General features: G+C 39.5%; 1 protein-coding gene across 4 annotated transcripts in view; it reads left to right on the forward strand.

Moving 5' to 3' along the window:
* dcc (DCC netrin 1 receptor) overlaps nt 1–25,938 on the forward strand; it is a 706,325-nt gene that overhangs the window by 152,069 nt on the left and 528,318 nt on the right. The window lies entirely within an intron of this gene.

Here is a 25,938-nt window from a genome sequence, read left to right on the forward strand (position 1 = left end):
GCTCCTCACATCTGCACATTGTTTACAATCATGGCCACCAGCAGCGAGAGCGATTCGGACCGAGAAAGCGACGATTTCCCCATTAATTTGAGCGAGGATGAAAGATTTGTGGATGAGGAAAGTGAGAGTGAAGGACTAGAGGGCAGTGGGAGCGATTCAGATAGGGAAGATGCTGTGAGAGGCGGGTGGGACCTGATATTCAGCTGGGAATGACTAAAACAGTAAATAAACACAAGACATATATATACTCTATTAGCCACAACACAACCAGGCTTATATTTAATATGCCACAAATGAATCCCGCATAACAAACACCTCCCCCCTCCCGTCCATATAACCCGCCAATACAACTCAAACACCTGCACAACACACTCAATCCCACAGCCCAAAGTACCGTTCACCTCCCCAAAGTTCATAGAGCACATATATTTCCCCAAAGTCCCCAAAGTTACGTACGTGACATGCACATAGCGGCACGCACGTACGGGCAAGCAATCAAATGTTTGGAAGCCGCAGCTGCATGCGTACTCACGGTACCGCGTCTGCGCATCCAACTCAAAGTCCTCCTGGTAAGAGTCTCTGTTGTCCCAGTTCTCCACAGGCCAATGGTAAAGCTTGACTGTCATCTTTCGGGAATGTAAACAATTAAACACCGTCTGTGTTATCCGGCACAACAGTCAGGGGGTGCATTCTACGGCGGGGGTGCGTTATCCGGCACAACACCTGTCGCAATACACCGCTTCCCACCTATAGCTTTCTTCTTTGCTGTCTCCATTGTTTATTGAACAAATTGCAAAAGATTCACCAACACAGATGTCCAGAATACTGTGGAATTTTGCGACGAAAACAGACGACTTAATAGCTGGCCACCATGCTGTCCCAAAATGTCCTCTACAATCCGTGACGTCATGTGCAGGCGTCATCATACCGAGACGTTTTCAGCAGGATATTTCGCACAAAATTTAAAATTACACTTTAGTAAGCTAACCCGGCCGTATTGGCATGTGTTCTATTGTTAAGATTTCATCATTGATATATAAACTATCAGACTGCGTGGTCGGTAGTAGTGGGTTTCAGTAGACCTTTAAACACCTCCAAAACCACTAGGCCACCTACTCAGTGGCCTAGTGGTTAGAGTGTCCGCCCTGAGATCGGTAGGTTGTGAGTTCAAACCCCGGCCGAGTCATACCAAAGACTATAAAAATGGGACCCATTACCTCCCTGCTTGGCACTCAGCATCAAGGGTTGGAATTGGGGGTTAAATAACCAAAAATGATTCCCGGGCGCGGCATCGCTGCTGCCCACTGCTCCTCTCACCTCCCAGGGGGTGAACAAGGGGATGAGTGAAATGCAGAGGACAAATTTCACCACACCTAGTGTGTGTGTGACAATCATTGGTACTTTAACTTTAACTTTATCTTAATTTGTTAATGAAAACTAAAACTAAGATGAAACAGCTGCTGCATAATAAGTATATTGCTTGACACTTTTAGGGCGCAAAAAAAAAATCCACCATTCACTACTGCCATCTAACGTCTTGGACTTGCAACTTGTAATTGTAGTTGCACTTAATATCATGCTTGCAAATTCGACTCAAAAATGTGATAATAGGCCTCGAAAGGGCACTTGATTTTGCATGCATAGTGTGGGCTAGGTAGCCATTGTTGCTTGACACAGTTTTTGTTTACATGGCTGTACTCAACCAGCGGTATTGTGCATTAACATAATTACATAATTGGCCACCGTCATACCCGGAAATATGATGAAAATTGACATGAATGTGAGTAAAATGATGTCATCCTAAGGAACAGTATGTCTGGTTAATTCATGTTTGTGGGGACCACTCATTTGTCCCCAAAATACTCACTAGCCCCCTCCTGAACTAAGATATGTTATATATGTAAAATCTGATCTGACTGCGCTAACAAAATAAAGTTGTCAAAAAAGTATCTTACAAAAGCGCTTTGTACTTAAAGCACTCATTGGTACATTCATGTTTCAAAATGATTATGCTTTTGACTTAAAATACTGGTTATCATTGTCCTTTGGCATACTGCACTAATACATGTAAGGATTTTTGCATTTAAGTAATGGACATTTTATGTATTACGAAAAAGTACACTCTGTGATGGTGAAAAACGAAATTCTAAAAAAAATTACTGAATTTTTATAAAAACTAAACAAATTTCATAGGGCCCTGAACATGGTCTGTGTATCTACCATTTTACTTCAAATATCCTTAGATTTCTTTTGGTTGAAAGAAAATTATTATTTCGTCCAAATTGCCATTCTTGTCAATAATAATATGAGCTAAAATGACGTGCCTATACACACATCTAATTTAATTATCGTGGTGCTCTTTAGCTGTGGCTCGTAAAAGATCTCCTGCGAGATTTCCTTCGGACTACAAAATGCACCGCAACATATTTGTTTTCAGCTTGCACGGCATCGTGCCATGATGACCGCTGTCCCTTCACAAGGCAGCAGTCATTTTCCCGCAAGCGTGATTCATTTACATAAATTATTTATGCGTAAGAGCCAGACAGCACATCTTATTTGCATTTAATTTCGTACATGTGTTTTTGTAAATAGGGTCAAGTCTTAACATTTTACATGTATTCTCATTACATGCAAAGAGGTCAACGCGTGCAAAAACATGAACGAGAGGAAATCAGTATGCATGCAACCATATACACTAAACACTTCAACGTGTGTCCCAAACACACAAGCAAGTTTAGTAAGAAATGTGGAGCCATCTGCCATATCCAAAGATGACCGAGCAAACATGGACATATGAGCAAGATGAAATACCTGAAATTTATATTGAAAACTATTCTTTTTGATAAGCTATTGTTGTTCAAGTATGTCAAGTATGGGATGCGCTGATTGATCGGCCAACAATCAGTATCAGACGCATTTCGTGAAAAAGTCGATATTACCTTTCAATGCCAATCACAAAAGATAATCCCATTTGGTTGATACTTTATTTTTGGTCCCCTGGCTGACAGAGGTGGCTAGCAGTTAAAGCCCCACTTAAGAACTTCCAGTTTTGTTTGATTTTGGCAGCGGCAGTCGACCAAAGCATTAGGGTTTTGCCAGAAGAGGACAACACTTCTTATGATGACTCGCGCGTAATATTGGCACAAATATTCTAAATATGCTGTCTCTAGAATAGAATGGAAGAATATAATAGAATGGACTTTATTGTCATTATATTTGCATATAACGAGATTAAGGACTCCAATTTAAGGTGCGGTAGTGGGAACAAATATGGGGTAAAAATAAGTTAAATTACACAACAGGTAATAAAGAAAAAACTAACAATTGAAATAAACAGACTACTATCCAATAAAAATAACAAGCAATCCTGTACAATATACAAAACACCATAGAAATACAAAATACTGTACAATATACAGAACAAGACAAGAGTACCGGAGTAATAAATAACAATCAGTGTCGGACGTATTGCACTCGAAGGGTAATATTGCACAGTAGGGTATTAGGGTAGGATATTGTATAGGGGTGAATTATTATTATACGTTAGAGTTCAAGATGGTGACAGCTCTGGGAAAGAAGCTGTATCTGAGTCTGTTTGTTCTGGCTCTGATGCACCTATAGCGCCTGCCCGATGGTAGCAGGTCGAACAGGTGGAAGCCAGGGTGTGTGCTGTCCTTGGTGATGCTTTTTGCTCTGTTGAGGCAGCGGGAGTTGTGTAAATCCTTCAGGGAGGGGAGGGGGCAGCCGATGATTTTTTGTGCTGACTTTATGACCCTCTGAATCGCCTGTTTGTCTGCTTCAGTGCAGCTGGCGTACCACACTGTTATGCAGTACGTCAGCAGGCTCTCGACAGCCGAGCGATAGAAGGTCACCATCAGCTGCCTCTCCAGTCTGTTCTTCCTCAGTACCTTCAGGAAGTGGAGTCCCCGCTGGGCCTTCCGGATGACCGCAGTTGTATTTTGGGTCCAGGAGAGGTCAGCAGATATGAGGGTGCCGAGGAACTTGAAGGAGCTGACTCTCTCCACCTCCTCGCCGTTGATGTAGAGGGGGGCGGGGTCTGCAGTGTTTTTCCTGAAGTCAAAGATGAGTTCCTTGGTTTTTGTGGTGTTCAGTGCCAGATTATTCACTGAATACCACGCTGATAGTTTTAGGACCTCATCTCTGTGTGCAGACTCATTCCCCCCTGTAATGGGACCCACCACCGTTGTGTCATCGGCGAATTTGATTATGGTGTTCTCCGGGTGGGCTGGACTACAGTCATGGGTGTAGAGGGAATACAGCAAAGAGCTCAGCACACAGCCCTGTGGAGAGCCGATACTGAGTGTGCGGGAGGAGGAGAGATGGGGGCCGAGTTTCACTGTCTGAGGTTGGTTGGTCAGGAAGTCCTTAATCCAAAGACAGGTGGGTGTGGGGAGGCCTAAGTCCAGCAGTTTGGTGACCAGGATGTCTGGAATGATTGTATTGAATGCGGACAATGACAATGTCCGCATTCTAAATCTAATGGCAATGCTGATGTTAAATAGCCGACACTATCAAGAAATGACCTTGAAACAAACATAATGCTACTACCAAGACCATATCGGGCACATGCAGGTCTGAATCAAAGAAAGACCGGCGGGAAAATTGGTTTTCAAAGGAAGTAGTAGTGAAACTATCACACTAGTGCAGTGGTTCTTAACCTTGTTGGAGGTACTGAACCCCACCAGTTTCATATGCGCATTCACCGAACCCTTCTTTAGTGAAACATTTTTTTTTTTTTTTTTTTCAAATTCAAGACATAGTTATATGTTTTTGGTAACACTTTAGTATGGGGAACATATTCTAAGTAACAAAGACTTAATTTAGAGTTATTTGGTTAGGGTTAGGGTCAGGGTTAGAGGGTTAGGGTTATAATAAGGCTATGCCGATTAAGGCATTAATAAGTACTTAGTAATGACTAGTTAAGAGCCAATATGTTACTAATTTGCATGTTATTAAGCAACTAATTAATGGTGAATATGTTCCCCTTACTAAAGTGTTACCATGTTTTTTTACTGGTGCATAAAATGAACCGTGCATGAACATCACCTTATTCAAAGAACAAAACCAACACAGTGCATAAACTCACAACAAATTACACACCTGCAAACCAGTCAGCTTGTATTTACACGATGAGTCGGGTGTATTTTGACCTCCACCGAAGCCCTGAGGCCGACTCACCGAACCCCTAGGGTTCGATCGAACCCAGGTTAAGAACCACTGCACTAGTGGCTATTTAAGAACAGTTTTTTTCTATTATCAGACTGTTTGGGAATGTTTTTCCTCTCCTCAAAATTGTCACTACCGAAACATAAACATAACATAACATAATATTCAATCAAAAATAAAAACATTTATGTTAACAAGTTAATATTACTTGTACTTTCTTTGTGCAAAAGATAAATACAAAAAAAAAGTTTTTTTCATAATAAAATACTAATGAATTCTTCTCACTTCAATGTATACAATTCTTCAAAATCGGTGCGCAATCTTTTTTTCTAAAATGTATTACACTGATCAGATTAAAGGAGCCATATGTAATAATTTCATGTCAAGTCATCATTAAATGGCCCTGATATGTCAAAAGGCATTAATAAATCGTATTATTTTCGAATACACTTCCCAACACACCCGCTGTACGTGGGTGGCCTCCAGTACTCAGATCGTCCCCCTCCCAAGGAGAGTTCAATATCCGATGATTCGCCTGCATAGTAGATAGTTGAATCGAATCGTTGAATTGTCGACTATTCTAATGTATTCCTAGTTGTAGTATCATTAACTCCATCATGATCCGCCCTGAGATCGGTAGGTCGTGAGTTCAAACCCCGGAGTCATACCAAAGACTATACAAATGGGACCCATTACCTCCCTGCTTGGCACTCAGCATCAAGGGTTTGAATTAAGGGTTAAATCACCAAAATGATTCCCGAGTGCGACCACCGCTGCTGCTCACTGCTCCCCTCACCTCCCAGGGGGTGTAACAAGGAGATGAGTCAAATGCAGAGGGTAATTTCACCACACCTAGTGTGTGTGCGACTATCAGTGGTATTTTAACTTTAACTTTATAGGATTAAAAATTATTTCTACTTTCCGGGTATAATTTTCCGCCAAATTTTTTATTGCAACCCTGTGTCGACAATTCTCATTATGCGCCCGGTAAAAGTCACAAGTACGTTTACAAGCAATGGCTAATTTGGGTTATGTCGACAGCCGCATATGTCGACACCCAATCCAAAGGATGTTGACTTAAACGTGATCCACTGTAACTATACCTGTGGAGCTCAAAAGTAAAAAAAAAAAAAAAAAAAAGTACATCTTTGGATAAGGTTCATGAAATTTTGATTGTCTTCTGAATCACGCTGTCCTCCTTTCCGACGCACCATCAAGTCTGTTGTAAAATCTGTCTGATCTAATTTATACAGAGAACTAACAGACAAGCTCACATAAATACACACACCACGCACACAAATGAGAATTACAAGAGGGAAAAATGAGACTCCAATAATTAAGACTGATTGGAGTGAGTATTATTAGTAAGTGTGTGTGTGTGTGTGTGTGTGTGTGTGTGTGTGTGTGTCTGCCTGCATATATTTAGGGATCTCAGATGTTACATTATAGAAGAGATTATGGGTATTATAGTTCAATGAGACGCAGAAGGTAGCTGACAGGTGAACATTGTTAATGAAGGCTTCATGCAAAAACCTAAACACATACGCACGCACACAAACACACACACACGCACTAACAGCAGTGCTGTCCAGCTGGTGCCTGAGCTAAGTGCAGATGGGACCTTGGTCGGAAATATGTCTAACAGCAGGCTAGTAGTTTGTGTTTCCATGCAACACCTGGGCACTCAAATTCGGTATCTGTTGGGGTCTGGTCTTTAACAAGTCATTGTTGTTCCTATGTGTGCGTTGTCACACAATCCACCTGCAGCACCTTTCACAATAATGAACTCATTTAGTAATTCTTCAAATTTTACGTTGGCATTTTACGTACCATATACACCGTATTTTTCGTAGTATAAGTCGCACCGGAGTATAAGTCGCACCTGCCGAAAATGCATAATAAAGAAGGAAAAAAACATATATAAGTTGCACTGGAGCCCGGCCAAACTATGAAAAAAACTGCAACTTATAGTCCGAAAAATACGGTACGCTGAACTTGAACAGTTGATACAGTGCTACCTCTGTTTTTGTTTGTAATCCCTTCCAAATGGCCAGATGAACACCAAAGACAAAGATGATCTTTGCACTTTGTGTAACAGATCATGACATCTTTGGTATCATGGTGGATTATTTAACCATGTTATTTAGCCTGCTCAGTGACCTTGTGGTTGAAGTGTCCGCCCTGAGATCGGTAGGTCGTGAGTTGGGGTTTGATGTTGGGGGTTAAACCACCAAAATGATTCCCAAGCGCGGCCACCGCTGCTGCTCACTACTCCCCTCACTTCCCAGGGGGTGGAACAAGCTGATGGGTCAAATGCAGAGGGTAATTTCACCACACCTAGTGTGTGTGTGACTATCAGTGGTACTTTAACTTTAACTTTAACAGTCGTACTCAAAGTAAAAAGTACAGAGACTGAGTTAAAAATGCGTGGGATTCTTTGTTTGGGTACTCCATTCCACGGAATGATATGTGGCCAAACGGGGTAGTTTGTTCCACACAATGTTTGGCCGTACGATAGACAAGACGGTATACGGAAACTGGCTTACATTTCTTCCTTGAAAACCAAATCATACGAAAAGTAAGGTGTACGAAAAACAAGGTGCCAGTGTATATATTGAAAGTGAATAGTTTGGCGTCCAATGGATTAATGACATATTTCATAAACTTGGCTAGATGCTGATGTGGAATGCTCAATTGATAAATACATTTGACCACGGTGGAATATGATAACACACCTCGTACAGTGGCACGTCAATTTAGGAGTACCCCAAATTACGAGTATTTAAGAATACAAGGTTTCTCTCGGTTTTTTAAGTAGCCAGAGATCGACACAATCCTTGCCTGCAACCACTGGAAAGTTAGTGCTAAGGAGAAGAAGCAGACAACTGAATCGGATAAACAAATAATTGAAAATATGCCCCACTGGTTAGAAACCGACCTGGCAACTCAGCCCAATCATAGCACCATCAGTCCACATCACACGAGCAGCAGCCAGCCTCGGCGGCATGCAACTACAAATGTCTAAACAATGCACATCCAATAAAATATGGAAGAGCCGCAGATGTTGTATTGGCTTATTTCAGTTCGTCCTCTCTAGTCCTGACTAGGGTTGTACGGTATACAGGTATTAGTATAGTATCGCAATACTAATGAATCATATTCAGTACTTTACCGCCTCTAAAAAGTACAGTCCCCCCCGTCGTCATCACGTCGTGTCATTGCTGGTTTACGAGCAGACGAGCATATTCGGCAGCGCACAACCACAGAGTACTTACAAGCAGACACAGTGTGTAGACAGAAAAGGGAGAACAGACTAACAATAAAGGTGAAGTTATAACCCTGAAACGCCCTCAGGAAGAGGTACTTTAAGACATAGCTAGCTATCTAGCGGCTAAAGTCTATCCGCAGTCTACAGTGTTGTAGCTACTAAATCACTAATCCTCGCCTCTATGGCGACAAATAAAGTATGTTTCTTACAAGTATCATTCCTGCAGGACGAGGAATAGCTAAACATGCTTCATTACACACAACGCCACTGGTGGATCTACACCTGACATCCACTGTAATGATACCAAGTACAGGAGCGTATCTAGTCAATACTACTATGATTACCTCGATATCTTCTTTCATTTTTTTTCATTTATATTATGTTTATAAACTCAGGAAATATATCACTGGACACATGAAGACTTTGAATATGACCAATGTATGATCCTGTAACGACTTGGTATCGGATTATTACCCAAATTTGTGGTATCATCCAAAACTAATGTAAAGCATCCAAACAACAGAAGAATAAGTGATTATTACATTTTAACAGAAGTGTAGATATAACATTTTAAAAGAGAAAATAAGCAGATATTAACAGAAAACGAACAAGTAGATTGATAATTAATTTTCTACCACTTGTTCTTAATAATTTTGATGAAATAATAGAATGGAAAATGACACAAATTAGGAACCTTTGTTTGCTTACTTACTACTAAAAGACAAGTTGTCTTCTATTATCACTATTTTATTTAGGGACAAACTTGCAATAAGAAACATATGTTTAATGTACCATAAATTTTTTTGTTAAAATAAAGCCAATACTGCCATTTTTTGTGGTCCCCTTTATTTAGAAAAGTATTGAAAAGTACCAAAAAATATCGAAATACATTTTAGTACCTGTACCGAAATATTGGTATCGGGACAACACTAGTCCTGACTCAACAACCTGGACAGACGAGCATTACTTTTAGTATTTAGACATATTCACCACTCAAAGCCATCTGTGTGCAATGTAAACAACTTCCTAATTATTTTTGTTACACCATAGAGAAACAGCCCGTAGGAATTGCCTTCAAAAATCTGATCCCTAGGGTTAATGCTGAACAATATTATTACGTTACTTGATAAAACTACTGTTGTTTGTAGTACATGCTGTTGTAATGTGTTTCAAACTATGTTTATTATCTAAAAACATGTTTTTCTTTTTATAATGGAAGGTTACATGTTAAAGTTAACATTGTGGTGTTTGGGGAGGGCCAGGCATGGATTAAATTGATTTTAATTCATGTAAATTGGCAGGGCTGACTTGAGAGTGTTTTGAGTTGAGTTTGGTCGTTGAAGAAATTGAGCTCGTAAGTTGAGGTACTGCTGTATTTGCATATTTTACTCATGTAAAAATGTATCTTACTTTGCTTTGTCCCAGCTGTACGGTACAAACACAAAGCCTGGATCATATAGAACATTTTCTAGAAAGAGGAATAGCAGACATTTATTTTTTACAATAGTCAATGATCATTATCTTCTTTTCTGTCCCTCATTCCTTCAAAAGTTTTCAGAGTTTTTGCCAGTTTTCGTCTTTTATTTATTTTTTTGCTGGCGTGGTTCAGTTGGTATAGAGTTAGCACAAATACGCAAACACACACTCACACACTTGGATGATCTCCAGAGTCTTAACACAGCCCTCTTTCAAGCTGCAGCCTGTGATGTCAGTCACTGGGAGAGTTTGGCTGTTGTCCATGTCGCTGTCATCAACCTCCATTCCTTGATTCCAACTGGATGGCTTCATATCCTTCTATCCCTTTAGTGCTGCAATAGATTGGTTTACAGAGTGACAGTTTTTTTCGGGGTCAATATCCATATCTTCTTGACTGTTTGCTGATTACTATTAGCACGTAGATGGCATGGCGTGTCTTTATGCATCTGTGAGTGGTACTGCCTGCTGAAAGGGTTGTTTTTGACATTCAACCCTTGACCAGGGGAGTGAATTGCCGAAACCGAGCAATTTCCCCTACATCTTACTCCTTGCTCTCACCAATCAAAACAGAGGCCAAGACTATGGAAGTATTATTGTAGCAAAATTATTTGCAAATGTGTATCTCAATCTGTGCGCGTGTAATCCAATTCACCTGCGTGTGTACTAATGTATATCAATCCGAGTGTTTGTAATCAGATCCATGTAAACTGAAATGCGATTTTCTTATTCAAACGGGGATACCAGTGTCATGTGTCATACTTGATCATTTCGCAATATCGCCATATTTTTGCTGAAAGGATTTAGTAGAGAACATCGACGATAAAGTTCGCAACTTTTGGTTGCTGATAAAAAAGCCTTGCCTGTACCGGAAGTAGCAGACGATATGCGCGTGACGTCACAGGTTGTGGAGCTACTCACATCCGCACATTGTTTACAATCATGGCCACCAGCAGCGAGAGCGATTCGGAACGAGAAAGCGACGATTTCCCCATTAATTTGAGCGAGGATGAAAGATTCGTGGATGAGGAAAGTGAGAGTGAAGGACTAGAGGGCAGTGGGAGCGATTCAGATAGGGAAGATGCTGTGAGAGGCGGGTGGGACCTGATATTCAGCTGGGAATGACTAAAACAGTAAATAAACACAAGACATATATGTACTCTATTAGCCACAACACAACCAGGCTTATATTTATTATGCCACAAATTAATCCCGCATAACAAACACCTCCCACCTCCCGTCTATACAACCCACCAATACAACTCAAACACCTGCGCAACACACTCAATCCCACAGCCCAAAGTAAGGGGTGCATTCTACGGCGGGGGTGCGTTATCCGGCACAACACCTGCTGCAATACACCGCTTCCCACCTACAGCTTTCTTCTTTGCTGTCTCCATTGTTCATTGAACAAATTCCAAAAGATTTTTCAACACAGATGTCCAGAATACTGTGGAATTTTGCGATGAAAACAGACGACTTAATAGCTGGCCACCATGCTGTCCCAAAATGTTCTCTACAATCCGTGACGTCACGCGCAGGCGTCATCATACCGAGACGTTTTCAGCAGGATATTTCACGCAAAATTTAAAATTGCACTTTAGTTAGCCGGCCGTGTTGGCATCAAGGTTCAAGGTTCAAGGTTCAACTTTATTGTCCCCACGGGGAAATTTGTCTTGGGCACAGTGCATCATTGCTTTCTTAACATACACAAAAACAACAGAACAAAAACACAAGCACAGACACAACCACAACCAGACAACTAACATTTAAACATCAGAACATGGAGTTTGATAGACATAGGTGGCACTTTGATGTAGGCATAAAATCTACAGTATGGAGATAAAGATAAAGTACCAGTGTGCATTGCACTAGAGCTCATGGATAAAGTGCTGTGTGCTAAAGTGCTTAGTTCTAAAGTGCTATGTGCTAAAGTGATATGTGCTAAAAAAGTGCTAACCTATGTATTAACATTCTATTGCACATTGTTGGTCAGCTTAATGGAGGCTGGGACAAATGATAATTTAAGGCGGTTAGATTTGCTTAGTGGGACCCGGAGTCTTCTCCCTGATGGCAGGGTTCCATATTCAGGGAAGAGTGGGTGTTGAGTTGGAAATAATTTTCTTAGCTTTTTTCCTAACTGCCTGCTCATAGATGCTCTGTATAGGCTCATATTCTTTCCTCCCTACGATTTTCATTGCCATTTTATGCATGCCGGCCAGTTTGCTTTTTAGCTTAACGGTTAGGTTGCCAAACCATGAGGTGATCCCGTATCTAATGATGCTCTCTACAATGGCACGGTAGAAAATCATCATGATGTGGCTGCTTACGCCGTACAATCTTAATCTTCGCAAAAAATATAGCCTCTGTTGCAGTCTATCAGTTTGTCAATATGTGTCTTCCAACAGAGAAGATTATCAATATGAACCCCTAAATATTTATATGAGGATACCTGGGTGATTTCCTGATTTTTGATGACCACTGGCTCATGGTCAGTCACTTTCCTCGGATCCAAAACCATTTCCTGTGTCTTGGTCACATTTAGAATAAGATGGTGTGTTGCAATGTTAAGATTTCATCATTGATATATAAACTATCAGACTGCGTGGTCGGTAGTAGTGGGTTTCAGTAGTCCTTTAAGCTGTCCCTAATCAGAAAGAACCCTCGATAGGCTGTCTACTTCGCGTGTCTTTTGCGACACTTCTGTCGTGTAAGATTTGAGCAAGCGTATCCAGATTTGTGAGTGTGTAATACAGGGTGTGCGCACACTAGCGTTGTCCCGATACCAATATTTTAGTACCGATACCGGTACCAAAATTGTTTCGATACTTTTCGGTACTTTTCTGTACTTTTCTAAATAAAGGGACCACAAAAAAATGCTTTATTGGCTTTATTTTAGCAAACAATCTTATGGTACATTAAACATATGTTTCTTATTGCAAGTTTGTCCTTAAATAAAATAGTGAACATACAAGACAACTTTTCTTTTAGTAGTAAGTAAGCAAACAAAGGCTTCCCATTTAGCTGCTGACATATGCAGTAACATATTGTGTCATTTTCCATTCTATTATTTTGTCAAAATGATTAAGTACAAGTGGTATAAAAATGAATTATTAATCTACTTGTTCATTTACTGTTAATATCTGCTTACTTTCTTTTTTAACATGTTTTATCTACACTTCTGTTTAAATGTAATAATCACTTATTCTTCTGTTGTTTGATACTTTACATTAGTTTTGGATGATACCACACATTTGGGTATCAATCTGATACCAAGTCGTTACAGGATCATACATTGGTCATATTCAAAGTCCTCATGTGTCCAGGGATGTATATCCTGACTTCATAAACATAATATAAATAAAAACAAAAACAAAAGAAGATGATGTGATGCCAAAAAATATTGACATAATCATAGTAGTATCAACTAGATACACTACTGTAGTTGGTATCATTACAGTGGATGTTAGGTGTAGATCCACCAGTGGTGTTTGTTTACATTTTGCATTCTGACGCCGGTGTGTAATGAAGCATGTTTAGCTATTCCTCGTCCTGCAGGGATGATACTTGTAAGAAACATACTTTATTTGTCGCCATAGAGGTGAGGATTAGTGATTCAGAAGTAGCTAAAACACTGCCGACTGGGGCTGGATTTTAGCCCCTGGCTAGCTAGCCATGTCTTATAGCACCTCTTCCGGTAGGCGTTTCAGTGTTATAACGAGGGCTGCAACTAACGATTAATTTGATAATCGATTAATCTGTCGATTATTACTTCAATTAATCGATTAATAATCGGATAAAATAGACAAACTACATTTCTATCCTTTCCAGTATGTTATTGAAAAAAACCAGCATACTGGCACCATGTTCTGGACATTGGGGGTGCAGCATACACCAATAATAACACAGAAATGTAACTCATCAGATCAGAACTGAATCAGATATTGTACACGTTTCTGTTGTGAATAATAAAGGATTCATTTTAGGCTGCCTCTGAATAATAGCATGAAATATTCCAGCACCTTCATAACGTTTAGTTATACTAAAGCGTCACTCAAATCTAAATAGATTTATATAGCTTTATCGGGCATTGATCCATTATGAAACCAACCTGAGATATTTCTGTCCGTTACGTTTATTTCGAAATTGGTAACCGTGCGTTTTCTCTCTCAAAACGGAGTCAAATGTGCCGAAGACACATTATCAGCCCCGCGTTGCAACAAAGGCATAACGTTAACGTTACTCACAAAAAAGCTGAACTCATGAATGCCTGTTGCCACTATGGACTTAAAAAGTTACGTACCATGAGTTCTTCCCTTCATCCATGGCTCCAACATGTTTCCTTTTCAGGTGCTCCTGAAGCAATGTTGTACTTCCGTGCCATTTTGCAGGAAACGCTCTTCTTTGAAGTCTTTAAAGTAAAGTGTTCCCACACTTTTGACGACTTAGGTCGTACACTTTTCTCCATTGAAGCAATAACCTCAAGATGATTTTCCGCTGAACTATCGGTACTGTTTTCCTGCGCCATTTTTCGAATGTTTCCAGCAAAGGAGACGGCGTCGTCACGTGAGCTGCACATGACACATCATTGGCTAGCTTACCTCCGCCCTGGCGCTGTTTTGTACTGTTTTTGTACTTATTTTGATTATTGTTTCTCAGCTGTTCGTAAATGTTGCAGTTTATAAATAAAGGTTTTATAAAAAAAATAATAATAATAAAAAAAAGCCTCCAAAAAGTTCCAACGAATCGATGACTAAATTAATTGGCAACTATTTTTATAATCGATTTTAATCGATTTAATCGATTAGTTGTTGCAGCCCTAGTTATAACTTCACCTTTATCGTTAGTTTTTAAGCCAAAATGCGTCCATTCTCCCTTTTCTGTCTACACTGTGTCTGCTTGTAAGTACTCCGTGATTGTGCACTGCGGAACATGCTCGTCTGCTTGTAAACCAGCAATGACACGACGTGACGACGACGGAGGGGTGGGGGCGGACCGGAACTTTTCAGAGGCGGTATAGTACCGAATATGATTCATTAGTATCGTGGTACTATACTATTACGGGTATACCGTACAACCCTAGCACACACATTTAGAAGTGTGTGCATTTAATGAAATCTGCATGTGCACATCCCAGGTGTGCCTACATTTAACCGACCACGGAAGACACCACACTATTTAAACCAATTAGAAACGACGTGCAGCTGAGGTGTGTGAAAGAGAGATGCTAAGACCCGCCTTAAGTTGTTTCTGATTGGTTGAAATTGCATAGTGTTTTCCGTGGTTGGTTAAATGTAGGCACAGTGGATTGATGGGATTGGTTATTTTGATCTATCAATCAGAGTTACTCAAACTACAACAAGCCTGTGCAAACCAAAGTATATAGTTATGAAAAATATATAGACTAGTGAATGGGGAATATAAGCGTGAGAAATGTCAAGTGTGGCACGTAGAGTGAGAAATTATCAAATTGAGTGACTGTCATGCTCAAAGTGTGAAGCTCGGCAGCATTGAGCAAGTCTTTGAGCATGATCTATCGTTGTTGACTTCAATGCAGAAAAAGCATGAGCAGTGGCTGCAAGGCGCTGACTAGTGGTGAGTTTAAGGAAAAGCACGTTCAACTCTTCCATGGCTGAATTGTCGCAAAAGTCACGTTGAAAAAGGACAGCCATTAGAGGGTTCCTGCTTCTCACAGATCGTAGATACGCACTTGCAGGTTGTATTACACGCATGCACTTCTGAATGTGAGCGCACACGTGGTATTACATGTTCACCAATCTGGATGCCCTCGTTCGAATCGTACACGGCAGAAGTGTGGCAGAAGTCACGTGTAATTAGACAGCCTATCGAGGGTTATTTCTGATTAGAGACAGACAAACAACTTATAACACAAGTACGCGGACCTAAAACACACGTACGCAGATTTGAATACACACACACGGATTGATATACAGACACACAAATTAGTACATGCGCACAGATTGAGAAACACGTTTGCATATAATTTTGCTACAATAATATTTCCATACAAGACCTACGGCTGTAGGTGTAGAAAACATGTCCTAGGAAATGAGACACTTTTTCCCCGCAACGTGATCACCCCAAACTGCCTGGTGGCTGTGACGTAGGCAGTAACATACGACACTAAAATGTACGTTACATCACACTTATTAGACCAATAAAAAACCCATAGAAAGCAAAACACAGCCGCTGAGAGACGTTTATAGATGTTTAATGTTGTGAGTCCCTGGGACGTAGAGGTAGTGATTTTAGTGGGTGCCTGGGAAATTCAATGGCTCCTAATTAAATAACAAAAAACAAAAACAACTTTCTATTTCTTATATTGTCATGATCTGTGGTCTGGATCATGTTTTTTGTTATTTTCTGTTAGTTCCTGTTTTTGTGCATCCTTGTTTGTTTTAGTTTCCATGACAACTGATTAGTTTCACCTGCCTCATGTGTTCGGGACACGCACTTGCTCTAATCAGAGACAATTATTTAAACCTGTCTTTGCCAGTTAGTCGTCCTGGCGTCATTGCTTGTGTCATGCGATTGCTTGTTTCATGCTTAGTTCATGCTGCTCATTTTCATGTCCAATCCCAAGTTTTTGCTAGTTATTTGTTTCATGCCACAGTAAGTTTTGTTTGTTCTATGCCATAGTTTGGTTAGTTGTTTCATGTCTATAGTTTCATGTCCTAAGTTTTTGTCTTAGCTTCCGAGTGCGATAGGCACGCTCGCCTTCGGGTTGTTTTCTGTTTTTTGTACCCTTTTGAGTTTGAATAATTAAATATGTTCCTACCTTCACGCCTTGTCCGGAATAGTCCGATTGCTTCCCGGGAGAACAAACCTTGCAGTAAGCTGCGATCCCCCCGTTATGACAATATTACTATTTTTCTTAAATTGTAGGGTTTTTCTTCAATGGAGTCTGATGCTTAAAATTAACAAATATATTAATTTATGTTCCAAATGTATCTGAAATTAAACACATACAATTCTAAAAGTTTGTGTTCTTCTTTTCCCGCTTACTGTAAAAAAACGGGATTGTGTCATTCGAAGTATTTTTCATCACTGTCAACGCAGTATGATTTTTAAATGTTTGTATTTCATTACAGCACATCCCCTTAATGTTAAAATGTTAATGACACGAATGAGCACATCATCGAGTCGTGAAGAAGTGGGTTTATTTACTATCAAGTTTGCATTTACTGCATTTTCCGGACAATAAGCCACTACTTTTTTCCCAAGCTTTGAACCCTGCGGCTTATACAAAGGTGTGGCTAATGTAATCTTTTTTTTGCTCACAGCTAAAGCTCACAGCAAAGAAATCAAACAATTTACTCAAATGATCCACTTAAAGAAACTGTTCAAACTCAAAGTGTTTACAAAGTGCAAGAAAGAAGAATCCTAATATAATTATTGTGCATTATAAAAAAAGGAGAACATCTTATTCATCTCATAATGGATGAATAAATACATCAATGACTTTTCTGTTTTGTTTGAGCAGCTGTTTTACTGCTCTGTTACAGCACCGTTTGGAAACAATTAAGGTAGGTAAATAAACTTTTATAAAAATCTTACTATGTAAATATATTATTTCATACGTACTGGTATACATCTGCGACTAATAAATGAAAAATAATTACTCTTAAAATTTGTTGAGTGTGGCTTGTATGCCGGTGCGGCTTATGGTCCAGAAAATCGGTAGTCGATTAATGTGATTATAAAGGTACACCTATTCAGTGGTTCTGTTTAGCCATTAACTTTTAAATTTAGCTTGAGATTTTTTCCGCATGTGCTAACAATAAAGGTGACTAGTTCATTCAGAAATCGTTATTTATACTGAAACTTGTTTATTAGGCTCTAACAAAAACAAATGATTATTTAAAAATGTATCCACTTAAAAGCAAGGGCAAGCAAAATGCTGAGAAAAATGTGAAATTATTTTCAATGTAAAAAAAAAGAAAAGGAAAGCAAATGCAGCAATACTTACAAAACAACACCAAATATATCAAGCTTCCTCAAAGACAAAAACATTTTGTTATCATGATGATGATGACATTGATGTTTAGAAGATGCACGCAGGTAGATGACAATGTTTAGCTCAGTAGTTCTTAACCTGGGTTCGATCGAACCCTAGGGGTTCGGTGAGTTGGCCTCAGGGGTTCAGTGGAGCCTCCGCCGCGGAGGTCAAGACACACCTGACTCATCTTGTAAATAAAAACTTCTCTCTATCGGCGTACTATGGATACCCCCAAATAATATTCCCTCTAATTTTCCATCTGATTTGCAGGTGTGTAATTTGTTGTGAGTTTATGCACTGTGTTGGTTTTGTTCTTTGAACGGTTCATTTTGTGCACCAGTAAAAAAAACATATAACTTTGTCTTGAATTAAAAAAAAAAAAAACGTTTAATTTTTCACTAAAGAAGGGTTCAGTGAATGCACATATGAAACTGGTGGGGTTTGGTACCTCCAACAAGGTTAAGAACCACTGCTTTAGCTTGTGGACTTCGGCTAAAAAGATAGTTCAACATATTTATTCACACAACTCATTTTCTCTTTTGTTAGCTAGCTTTCCAACAAGCCAACTATCTTACCGATACCAATGAGTTGGAGATCACATCCTCCAGATGTCTCAGCTCGTGCTTCGGACGCATGAGTGAGTTGACAGTGTCCTTTCAAATTTGAAACTACAATACATACTTTTGCTGGGATGTTACTGATATCACGTCCAGCTCAAGTCCCGCCCAATGAATACTGGTGGTGGTCAAGCTCGCTCTGTTTTTAATGGGTACTAGGCGCCATTGAGCCTTTCTCGAAGAAAAAATGCCCTATGCTTGTGTTGTTTTCGGCTGTACGAACCGTTCAAATCGCAGAAAGGATAAACATTTCCTCAGAGTTCCTTGAGAGTGCAAGATTTGTGGAAACGACGACAAGAAAAGCAGCACATATCTTGATATTATTTGTCAATCAATCAATGAAGGTTTATTTATATAGCCCTTAATCACAAGTGTCTCAAAGGGCTGCACAAGACACAACAACATCCTCGGCTAAGATCCCACATCAGGACCAAAAAAACCTCAACCCAATGGGCACAATGAGAAACCTCAGAGGGGATCGCAGATGTGGGGACTCCCACATCTGGGGGTTTTATTTCCGGAAAGAAGTCACGTGTCAGAATACCAGCAAAACAGTAATACCTCAACTCATAAGCTCAATCGGTTCCATGATTGACCTTGAAACTCAAATGGTAAACGGTCTGTTTTTTTGTTTTTTTATAGCGATTTGTTATACCCAATGCGCTTTACATTATACAGTACTTCACATTCACCCATTCACACACATTCACACACTGATTCCGTAACCTGCCATGCAAGGTGCGAACCACGATCCAATAAGAGCAAGGGTGAAGTGTCTTGCCCAAGGACGCAATGGCTGTGACCAGGATGGCGGAAGCTGGGATAGAACCTGGAACCCCCAAGTTGCTGGCGCGACCGCTCTACCATCTGCGCTAAACACACTTGTATTCCAAATTGATTTTTATTTTTATTAAAATCAATTAAAATCAATTTATTCTGCGATGCCCTCCCAAAACAGCACAATTGTAACATGTAACATTTCTATAAAAAACAACTACCTTTTACATACGAATTATTGTCTTTTTTTTTTTTTTTATTATTAATTAATTTATTTATTTCAGGCAATGACATAAAAAAAAAAAAAATTATTAAAAAAAAAAGTACAAAGTTGACAACACATAATAATATAAATTAATATAGTGCAAAAGGTAATGTATAGTATGTAATGCATGATATACATAAGAATTATTGTTTGAAAAATATTACAATAGGATGTAGGCCTGCAGCTATCAATTATCTCTATTGATAAGTTTGTTTGTGTAATCGACTATTAATATTTTTTTTCTCTCTAGTCATGTGTCTCAAAGGGCTTCACAAACTTAGAACCACATCCCCTGATCCAAACCCACATCCAGGCTTTACAGCCTGCAGGCATTTTTTTGGGCCCTGGGTGTTGTTATTATTGAGCAGTGTTTAGGAACGGCCCTGCGATGAGGTGGCGACTTGTCCAGGGTGTACCCCGCCTTCCGCCCGATTGTAGCTGAGATAGGCTCCAGCGCCCCCCCGCGACCCCAAAGGGAATAAGCGGTAGAAAATGGATGGATGGATGGATGTTTAGGAACGTAGATTTTTGGATGGAACATAAGGTACTATACAATTAACATACTATGATTGTGTTTTGCTATTTAGTATTTTGTACGTAAGTAATACAACCTTAAGGTTGCACCTAAAGTGTACCAGGGGCCAGTACAGGTGGACCAGTGTAGGCATAATTTTTAATCGTAATACATTTTATATTATGATATAATAATATGATAAATAATATGATATGGGATAAAACACACTTTATAGCCTCAATGCGTACTTTAGGGAAGATAGTTGGATTAAACAAATGGTCTGCTTGCCATAACCTTCATTCTTGTTTTTAATACACGCACATAATCAACATTGAAATTGAAATTTAAACATGTGCGCTTTAATGGAAAAACATCAACTCAGTTTGCTGCCACACAGATTTAAAAACAAATATCTTTTACAATCATTAAACAATTAATTTAAGCACCAAAATATAAATCAAAGCTTTTCACAAATCAAATTGATTTAACCAATTATTTTTTATTGGCCTAATTGAATGGACTACAGTCAACTACAGTTGTTTTATGAAATAATATAGTATTGTACGGCATTTACTTTGGAGAGCAAACTAATGTGATGTCTCTTTTGGGTTGCTTCTCTGTTGTGTAACATTAGGAACTATTATCAAGTCTTTGAGTGAGGGACCGGAGAGGTCAAAGTTGACAGGAACAAACGTGTGTGTTTGTAAAGTCCAGTTTGTCGAGTCAGAAGAAAATAATAAAATGGAAATACGACCATTTGGCAGTTTTTCCATATTTTGTACTCTTTTTTTTGAGACCGCTCGTATCTCGATATACTCGAAAGTTGATGTACCACTTTATTTGCTTTGGTTCAGGGGTGTCAAACTCATTTTAGATCAGGGGCCACATGGAGACAAATCTACTCCCAAGTGGGCCGAACTGGTAAAATCACGGCACGATAACTTAAAAATGGAACAAGCACATTCTGAAAATGTACAAATCATAATGTTGTTGTTTTTTTACACTTATGTGTTGCGGTTAATAGTATTGTACCTTTATTTGTCATTATTTATACTTTCTGAATAAATTATGTGATAATGTTCACCAGTCAACTCATTGGTGCTAATTTTCAATCTATCAAGAAAAAAAAAAATCAAAATCAAATTACAGGATGTTATTTATGTAGTTTGCTCATTTTCCTCGACTGGCGCACTAACATCATGTGGTTTATTTGTTTTATACATATGTAGCATAATATACAAAGATACAAATAATTGCTATTGCGACATCTAGTGGACACATTTAGAACAGCAGTTTATTTCATTCAAAAATTTCGGCTCATTTTTATACTTAGCAAACTCATCCCGCGCGCCGGATAAAACCTGAGCCTTACGTTTGACACCCCTGCTTCAGTTGGTCTTCATGACGAGTGATTGTGAAATAAAAACAATATTTTAAACATGAATAGTGTACATTTTGTAAGTGGTTTGGCTGCCTAATCATTCATGAAATGTATTAAATTGTAGCGAAGTCCGTTTGCTGCTCATTTGATATCGTAGTTTATTAGTTACATTGACATTTTAAAACAATACCAACGTTCTAAATATGGCAATATTGTGTCACATAACTAATCAAAACAGTACAGCTGGAAAGAAGGAATTATTTATGTTTGCTGCTTTTGTACTTCAGAAGGTGATGCATTGCGACACTGTTAGTGTAGGTGTTTCCTGTCAGGTCAGTTCCTTAGATTAGGATCAAAGCTAATTACACTTTTCTGGGGCTGTAATGGCATCCTGCCTTTCAGCTACACGTGTGCATGTTTTTCTCTCGCCCATTTGTGACCCGCTATTGGACTTCTACTCTGTACATTATCACATTATGAGAAAATGGATGTGAATCCTTTTTTAGCCACCTGGTACATGTACAATAATAGTATAATCTACTGAAGCTTGTTATTAAAGAACGCATGGCATCCTTTAACTCTGTGAAATAATGATAACATTCTTTTAGAGAAGATTATGAGGAAATTGTAAACATTGGAGGCAGAACTGGAGTGTTCTGCATTTGGATGGTGTTTTTTTTTCTCCCGACTGCACATTAAAATTAATATTGGAAAAAAAAAAATTTAATCAACATTTTTGTCAGAGATAGTAATGTTTACATGTTAATTGCATGTCTTTTTCACTGATCATTTTTACTGCCTAGGGTTAACCTTCCGTAATTTATTTGACGGTCCTTGAACGCACCATAGTTACCTGCTATTCCACAGAAACAGTAAAGTTTTATATTAGGTTTGGGTGAAAACACATTTTATGGAGAATAATTATTGTGTTACTGCAGAAAACAATGTGACATACATATAAATGATGAATGAAATGAATACATGAACATTTAACACAATTTTTTGTTATTTGAAGACTCTTGTTGATGAAGACGGTGATCGGCACAGAAGTATAAGTACATTATACGTTGTACTTTGTACAAAATACTTTGTCACGTGCAATGTTCGTCAAATTATTGGCCAAAATTGTTATATAAAAACAAACTATACAAAAAGTGGACTTGTGAAAACAGTAATATGCCACTGGATGGTGTCCAAAATGCAGTCTAAGGCCCTGTCTACATTAAGCCGAATAACTCCTTAAACAAATTATTATTTAGCCTAAGCCCCGTTTCAGCCACACTAACCCATCGTTTAAGGTTCCCCTCCTTGGATAACAAGTCAACAAGTGTGTTGTGCCAGAGGAATGGCAAGAGAACTTTCGAATGCCCAGGTCAGCTGTGATTCTACTGAGCGAAAAACTTTGTCCATTTGTCGAAGGAGAGACAACGAGAATGAGGGCTCCCGTGGATGTGATAAAAAGGTAGCGTGTGCTTTGTATTACCTGGCCGACGAGGGAAGACTACGGAAAACAGTGAATGCATTTGGACTGGCAAGGCAGACTGTATCAGTTATTGTCCGCGGTGTATGTCGAGCGATTACTCAATATAAAGTCACCAAAAACGAATGGACAATGAAGGTGAAGGCAAAAGAGTGAGGAATGTCCTGACCAGATAGCTAGATCCCTAGATTGATGGTTGTAATATGTTCTTTATCACATTGTTTACTTTCACGTCCATTAAAGATGTGACTAATTTATGATGGCTAAGGTGTGATTCACTACAATAGGGCCCCACAGCACACTGGATTCCAGTTAATTGAAATATCACAGCACTGGATATTGTTCAGATAAGTAAAATTTATTTTAAGAACTTGCACACAAAGCAACTATGATGTGCGCATTTTCTGCGCATGCATACTAGGTCGCCTTGCGTCGCCAGACGGAGGGGCGAGGGGGCCTTAAACAATGGCATTGTGGGTGTGTGTGTGGACAGGGATAAGGTTAGGTGGGATCTACCCTGTGTAACCTTAGCCGGCTTAGTGTAGAAGCAGCCTAAAGGGTCGATTTTTGGCATATTCTGAGATGTAAATATATTGATTATTAATGAGATACATTATTAAATATATTTTACTATTTTGGTTTGGGCTCATCCTTAGATTTTGATATAAAAGTCCAGGCTCAAAATCAGGCTTTCAGTCTGAGAATAGAAGAGAGGTGTTGAGCAGACAGAGAGTGATAACATCAAATTGCAGTAGAACAAGGACAAGGACACACTGTGTATGTGGAGTGCATGTGCGTGCGCATGTGTGTGTGACCAGTGGGAGTGAGTAAAGATAGAGCTGTCTGAACAGTGATTTACTGATAGCAAAAGAGTAGAGGTACCACTGAAAGGGAATCGATGAGTAGGAAAGCAAAAGAGAGAGACATAAACGAGAAAGTGAAAAGGGTGGAAGGAGGTAAGTGTGGACAGATGAGGACTGAGGAATGTGTGACAACGACAACTGATGGATGAAGAAAGTAGAAGACAGTACAATACACAAAGACAGTACAATTTGCGGACGACACTACCCTCATCAGGCTCATCTCGGATGGCGACGAGTCCAACTACAGGAGAAAGGTGGACCGGCTGGCGTCCTGGTGCAGCCTCAACAACCTGGAGGTGAACGCCCAGAAAACAGTGGAGATGATCTTGGACTTCAGGAAAGTCAAAGCCCCACCATCCCCCCTCACCCTGATTGACTCCCACCTCAGTTTCCATTGTGGACTCCTTCCGTTTCTTGGGCACCACTATCCCCAGGACCTCAAGTGGGAGCCGACCATCAGCTTCCTCATCAAGAAGGCCAAGCAGAGGATGTACTTCCTGCTGCAGCTGAAGAAACTGAAGGTGCAGACCGAGATGCTGGTGCAGTTCTACTCAGCCATCATCGAGTCCATCCTCACCTCCTCCATCACCGTGTGGTTCCCCGGCGCCACAGTCCGGGACAAGCATCGACTGCAGCGCATCATATGTGCTTTTGAGAAGATTATTGGCTGCAAGCTCCTACCCCTCCAGGACCTGTTCTCCTCCAGGACCAGGAGGCGTGGGTCGGATAACAGCTGACTCTTCTCACCCTGGACACAAATTATTCTCCCCTCTCCCCTCAGGCAGGAGACTACGGTCCAACCAGACCCACACCTCCCACCACCTGAACCGTTTTTTCCCCTCAGCCATCAGGCCCATGAACAATAACAAGATCTGCTAGCTCAGTTACAGATCATGTTATTCTATTCTGTGTTATATGTGTTTTATGTTGCACGATTGCGCCAAGTAAAATTCCTAGTTTGTGAACCCGTTCTCAAACAATGGCAATAAAAACTCTTCTTCTGATTCTGAATAAATACACGCTACTACAGTTTGTATTGCAGATGCATTCATTAGAAGCACCAAGGAGAAATCTAAGTGTTTAATTCTAATACGAAATGTGGTTTAGTACTTGGTGTCGAAAGTACTGTTGGCAAACAGAGATTAACTTTATAGTTGAAGTACTCAGAGTAGTGTAGTCAAGTCAAGTCAAGTCAACTTTATTTATATAGCACGTTTACGACAACTTTTAAATTGAACCAAAATGCTTTACAGGTTAAAAAAAGCATAGAGCAAAAAACAAAAAAAACCAACAAAGAACGTAAACAATGAATGAGCTGACCAAGATAGTGCAAAAGCAATACGATACAAGGGGTCGGAAAAAAAGTAAAAATTTGCTAAATAAAAATAATAATAATAAAAGTGCGACAAATTGAAAAATAAAACTAAAGTACTTGTAGTTTCTTGTAGTTGTAGTAATCCACAGTCGTGTCCTTGAGGTCAGTTATTTGGTCTCCCCCAAGGTGGTGTCGAGGTTTGACTGAACATAGTGTTTGTGTGTCAGGTGTATTTTATACCAAAATTAGTTGAGTTTAGGGGTGCTTTCTTAAAGGGAACTACAATAAAAAACTATATCTGGAGTCAGAATGTGTGCTGTTCGGTAGGGCAGTGTTTTTCAACCTTTTTTGAACCAAAGCACATTTTTTGCGTTGAAAAAATCCGGAAGCACACCACCAGCAGAAATCATAAAAAAACGAAACTCAGTTGACAGTAAAAAGTCGTTGTCGCAATTGTTGGATATGACTTTAAACCATAACCAACCATGCATCACTATAGCTCTTGTCTCTAAGTAGGTGTACTGTCACGACCTGTCACATCACCTGAGTTTTTTGCTGTTTTCCTGTGTGTAGTGTTTTAGTTCTTGTCTTGCGCTCCTATTTTGGTGTTTTTTCTTTTTTTGGGGTATTTTCTTGTAGCAGTTTCATGTCTTCCTTTGAGCGATATTTCCCGCATCTACTTTGTTTTAGCAATCAAGAATATTTCAGTTGTTTTTATCCTTCTTTGTGGGGACAGTGTTGATTGTCATGTCATGTTTGGATGTACATTGTGGACACC

This window comes from Nerophis lumbriciformis, linkage group LG20, assembly GCF_033978685.3.
Source record: "Nerophis lumbriciformis linkage group LG20, RoL_Nlum_v2.1, whole genome shotgun sequence".
Lineage (NCBI taxonomy): Eukaryota > Metazoa > Chordata > Actinopteri > Syngnathiformes > Syngnathidae > Nerophis > Nerophis lumbriciformis.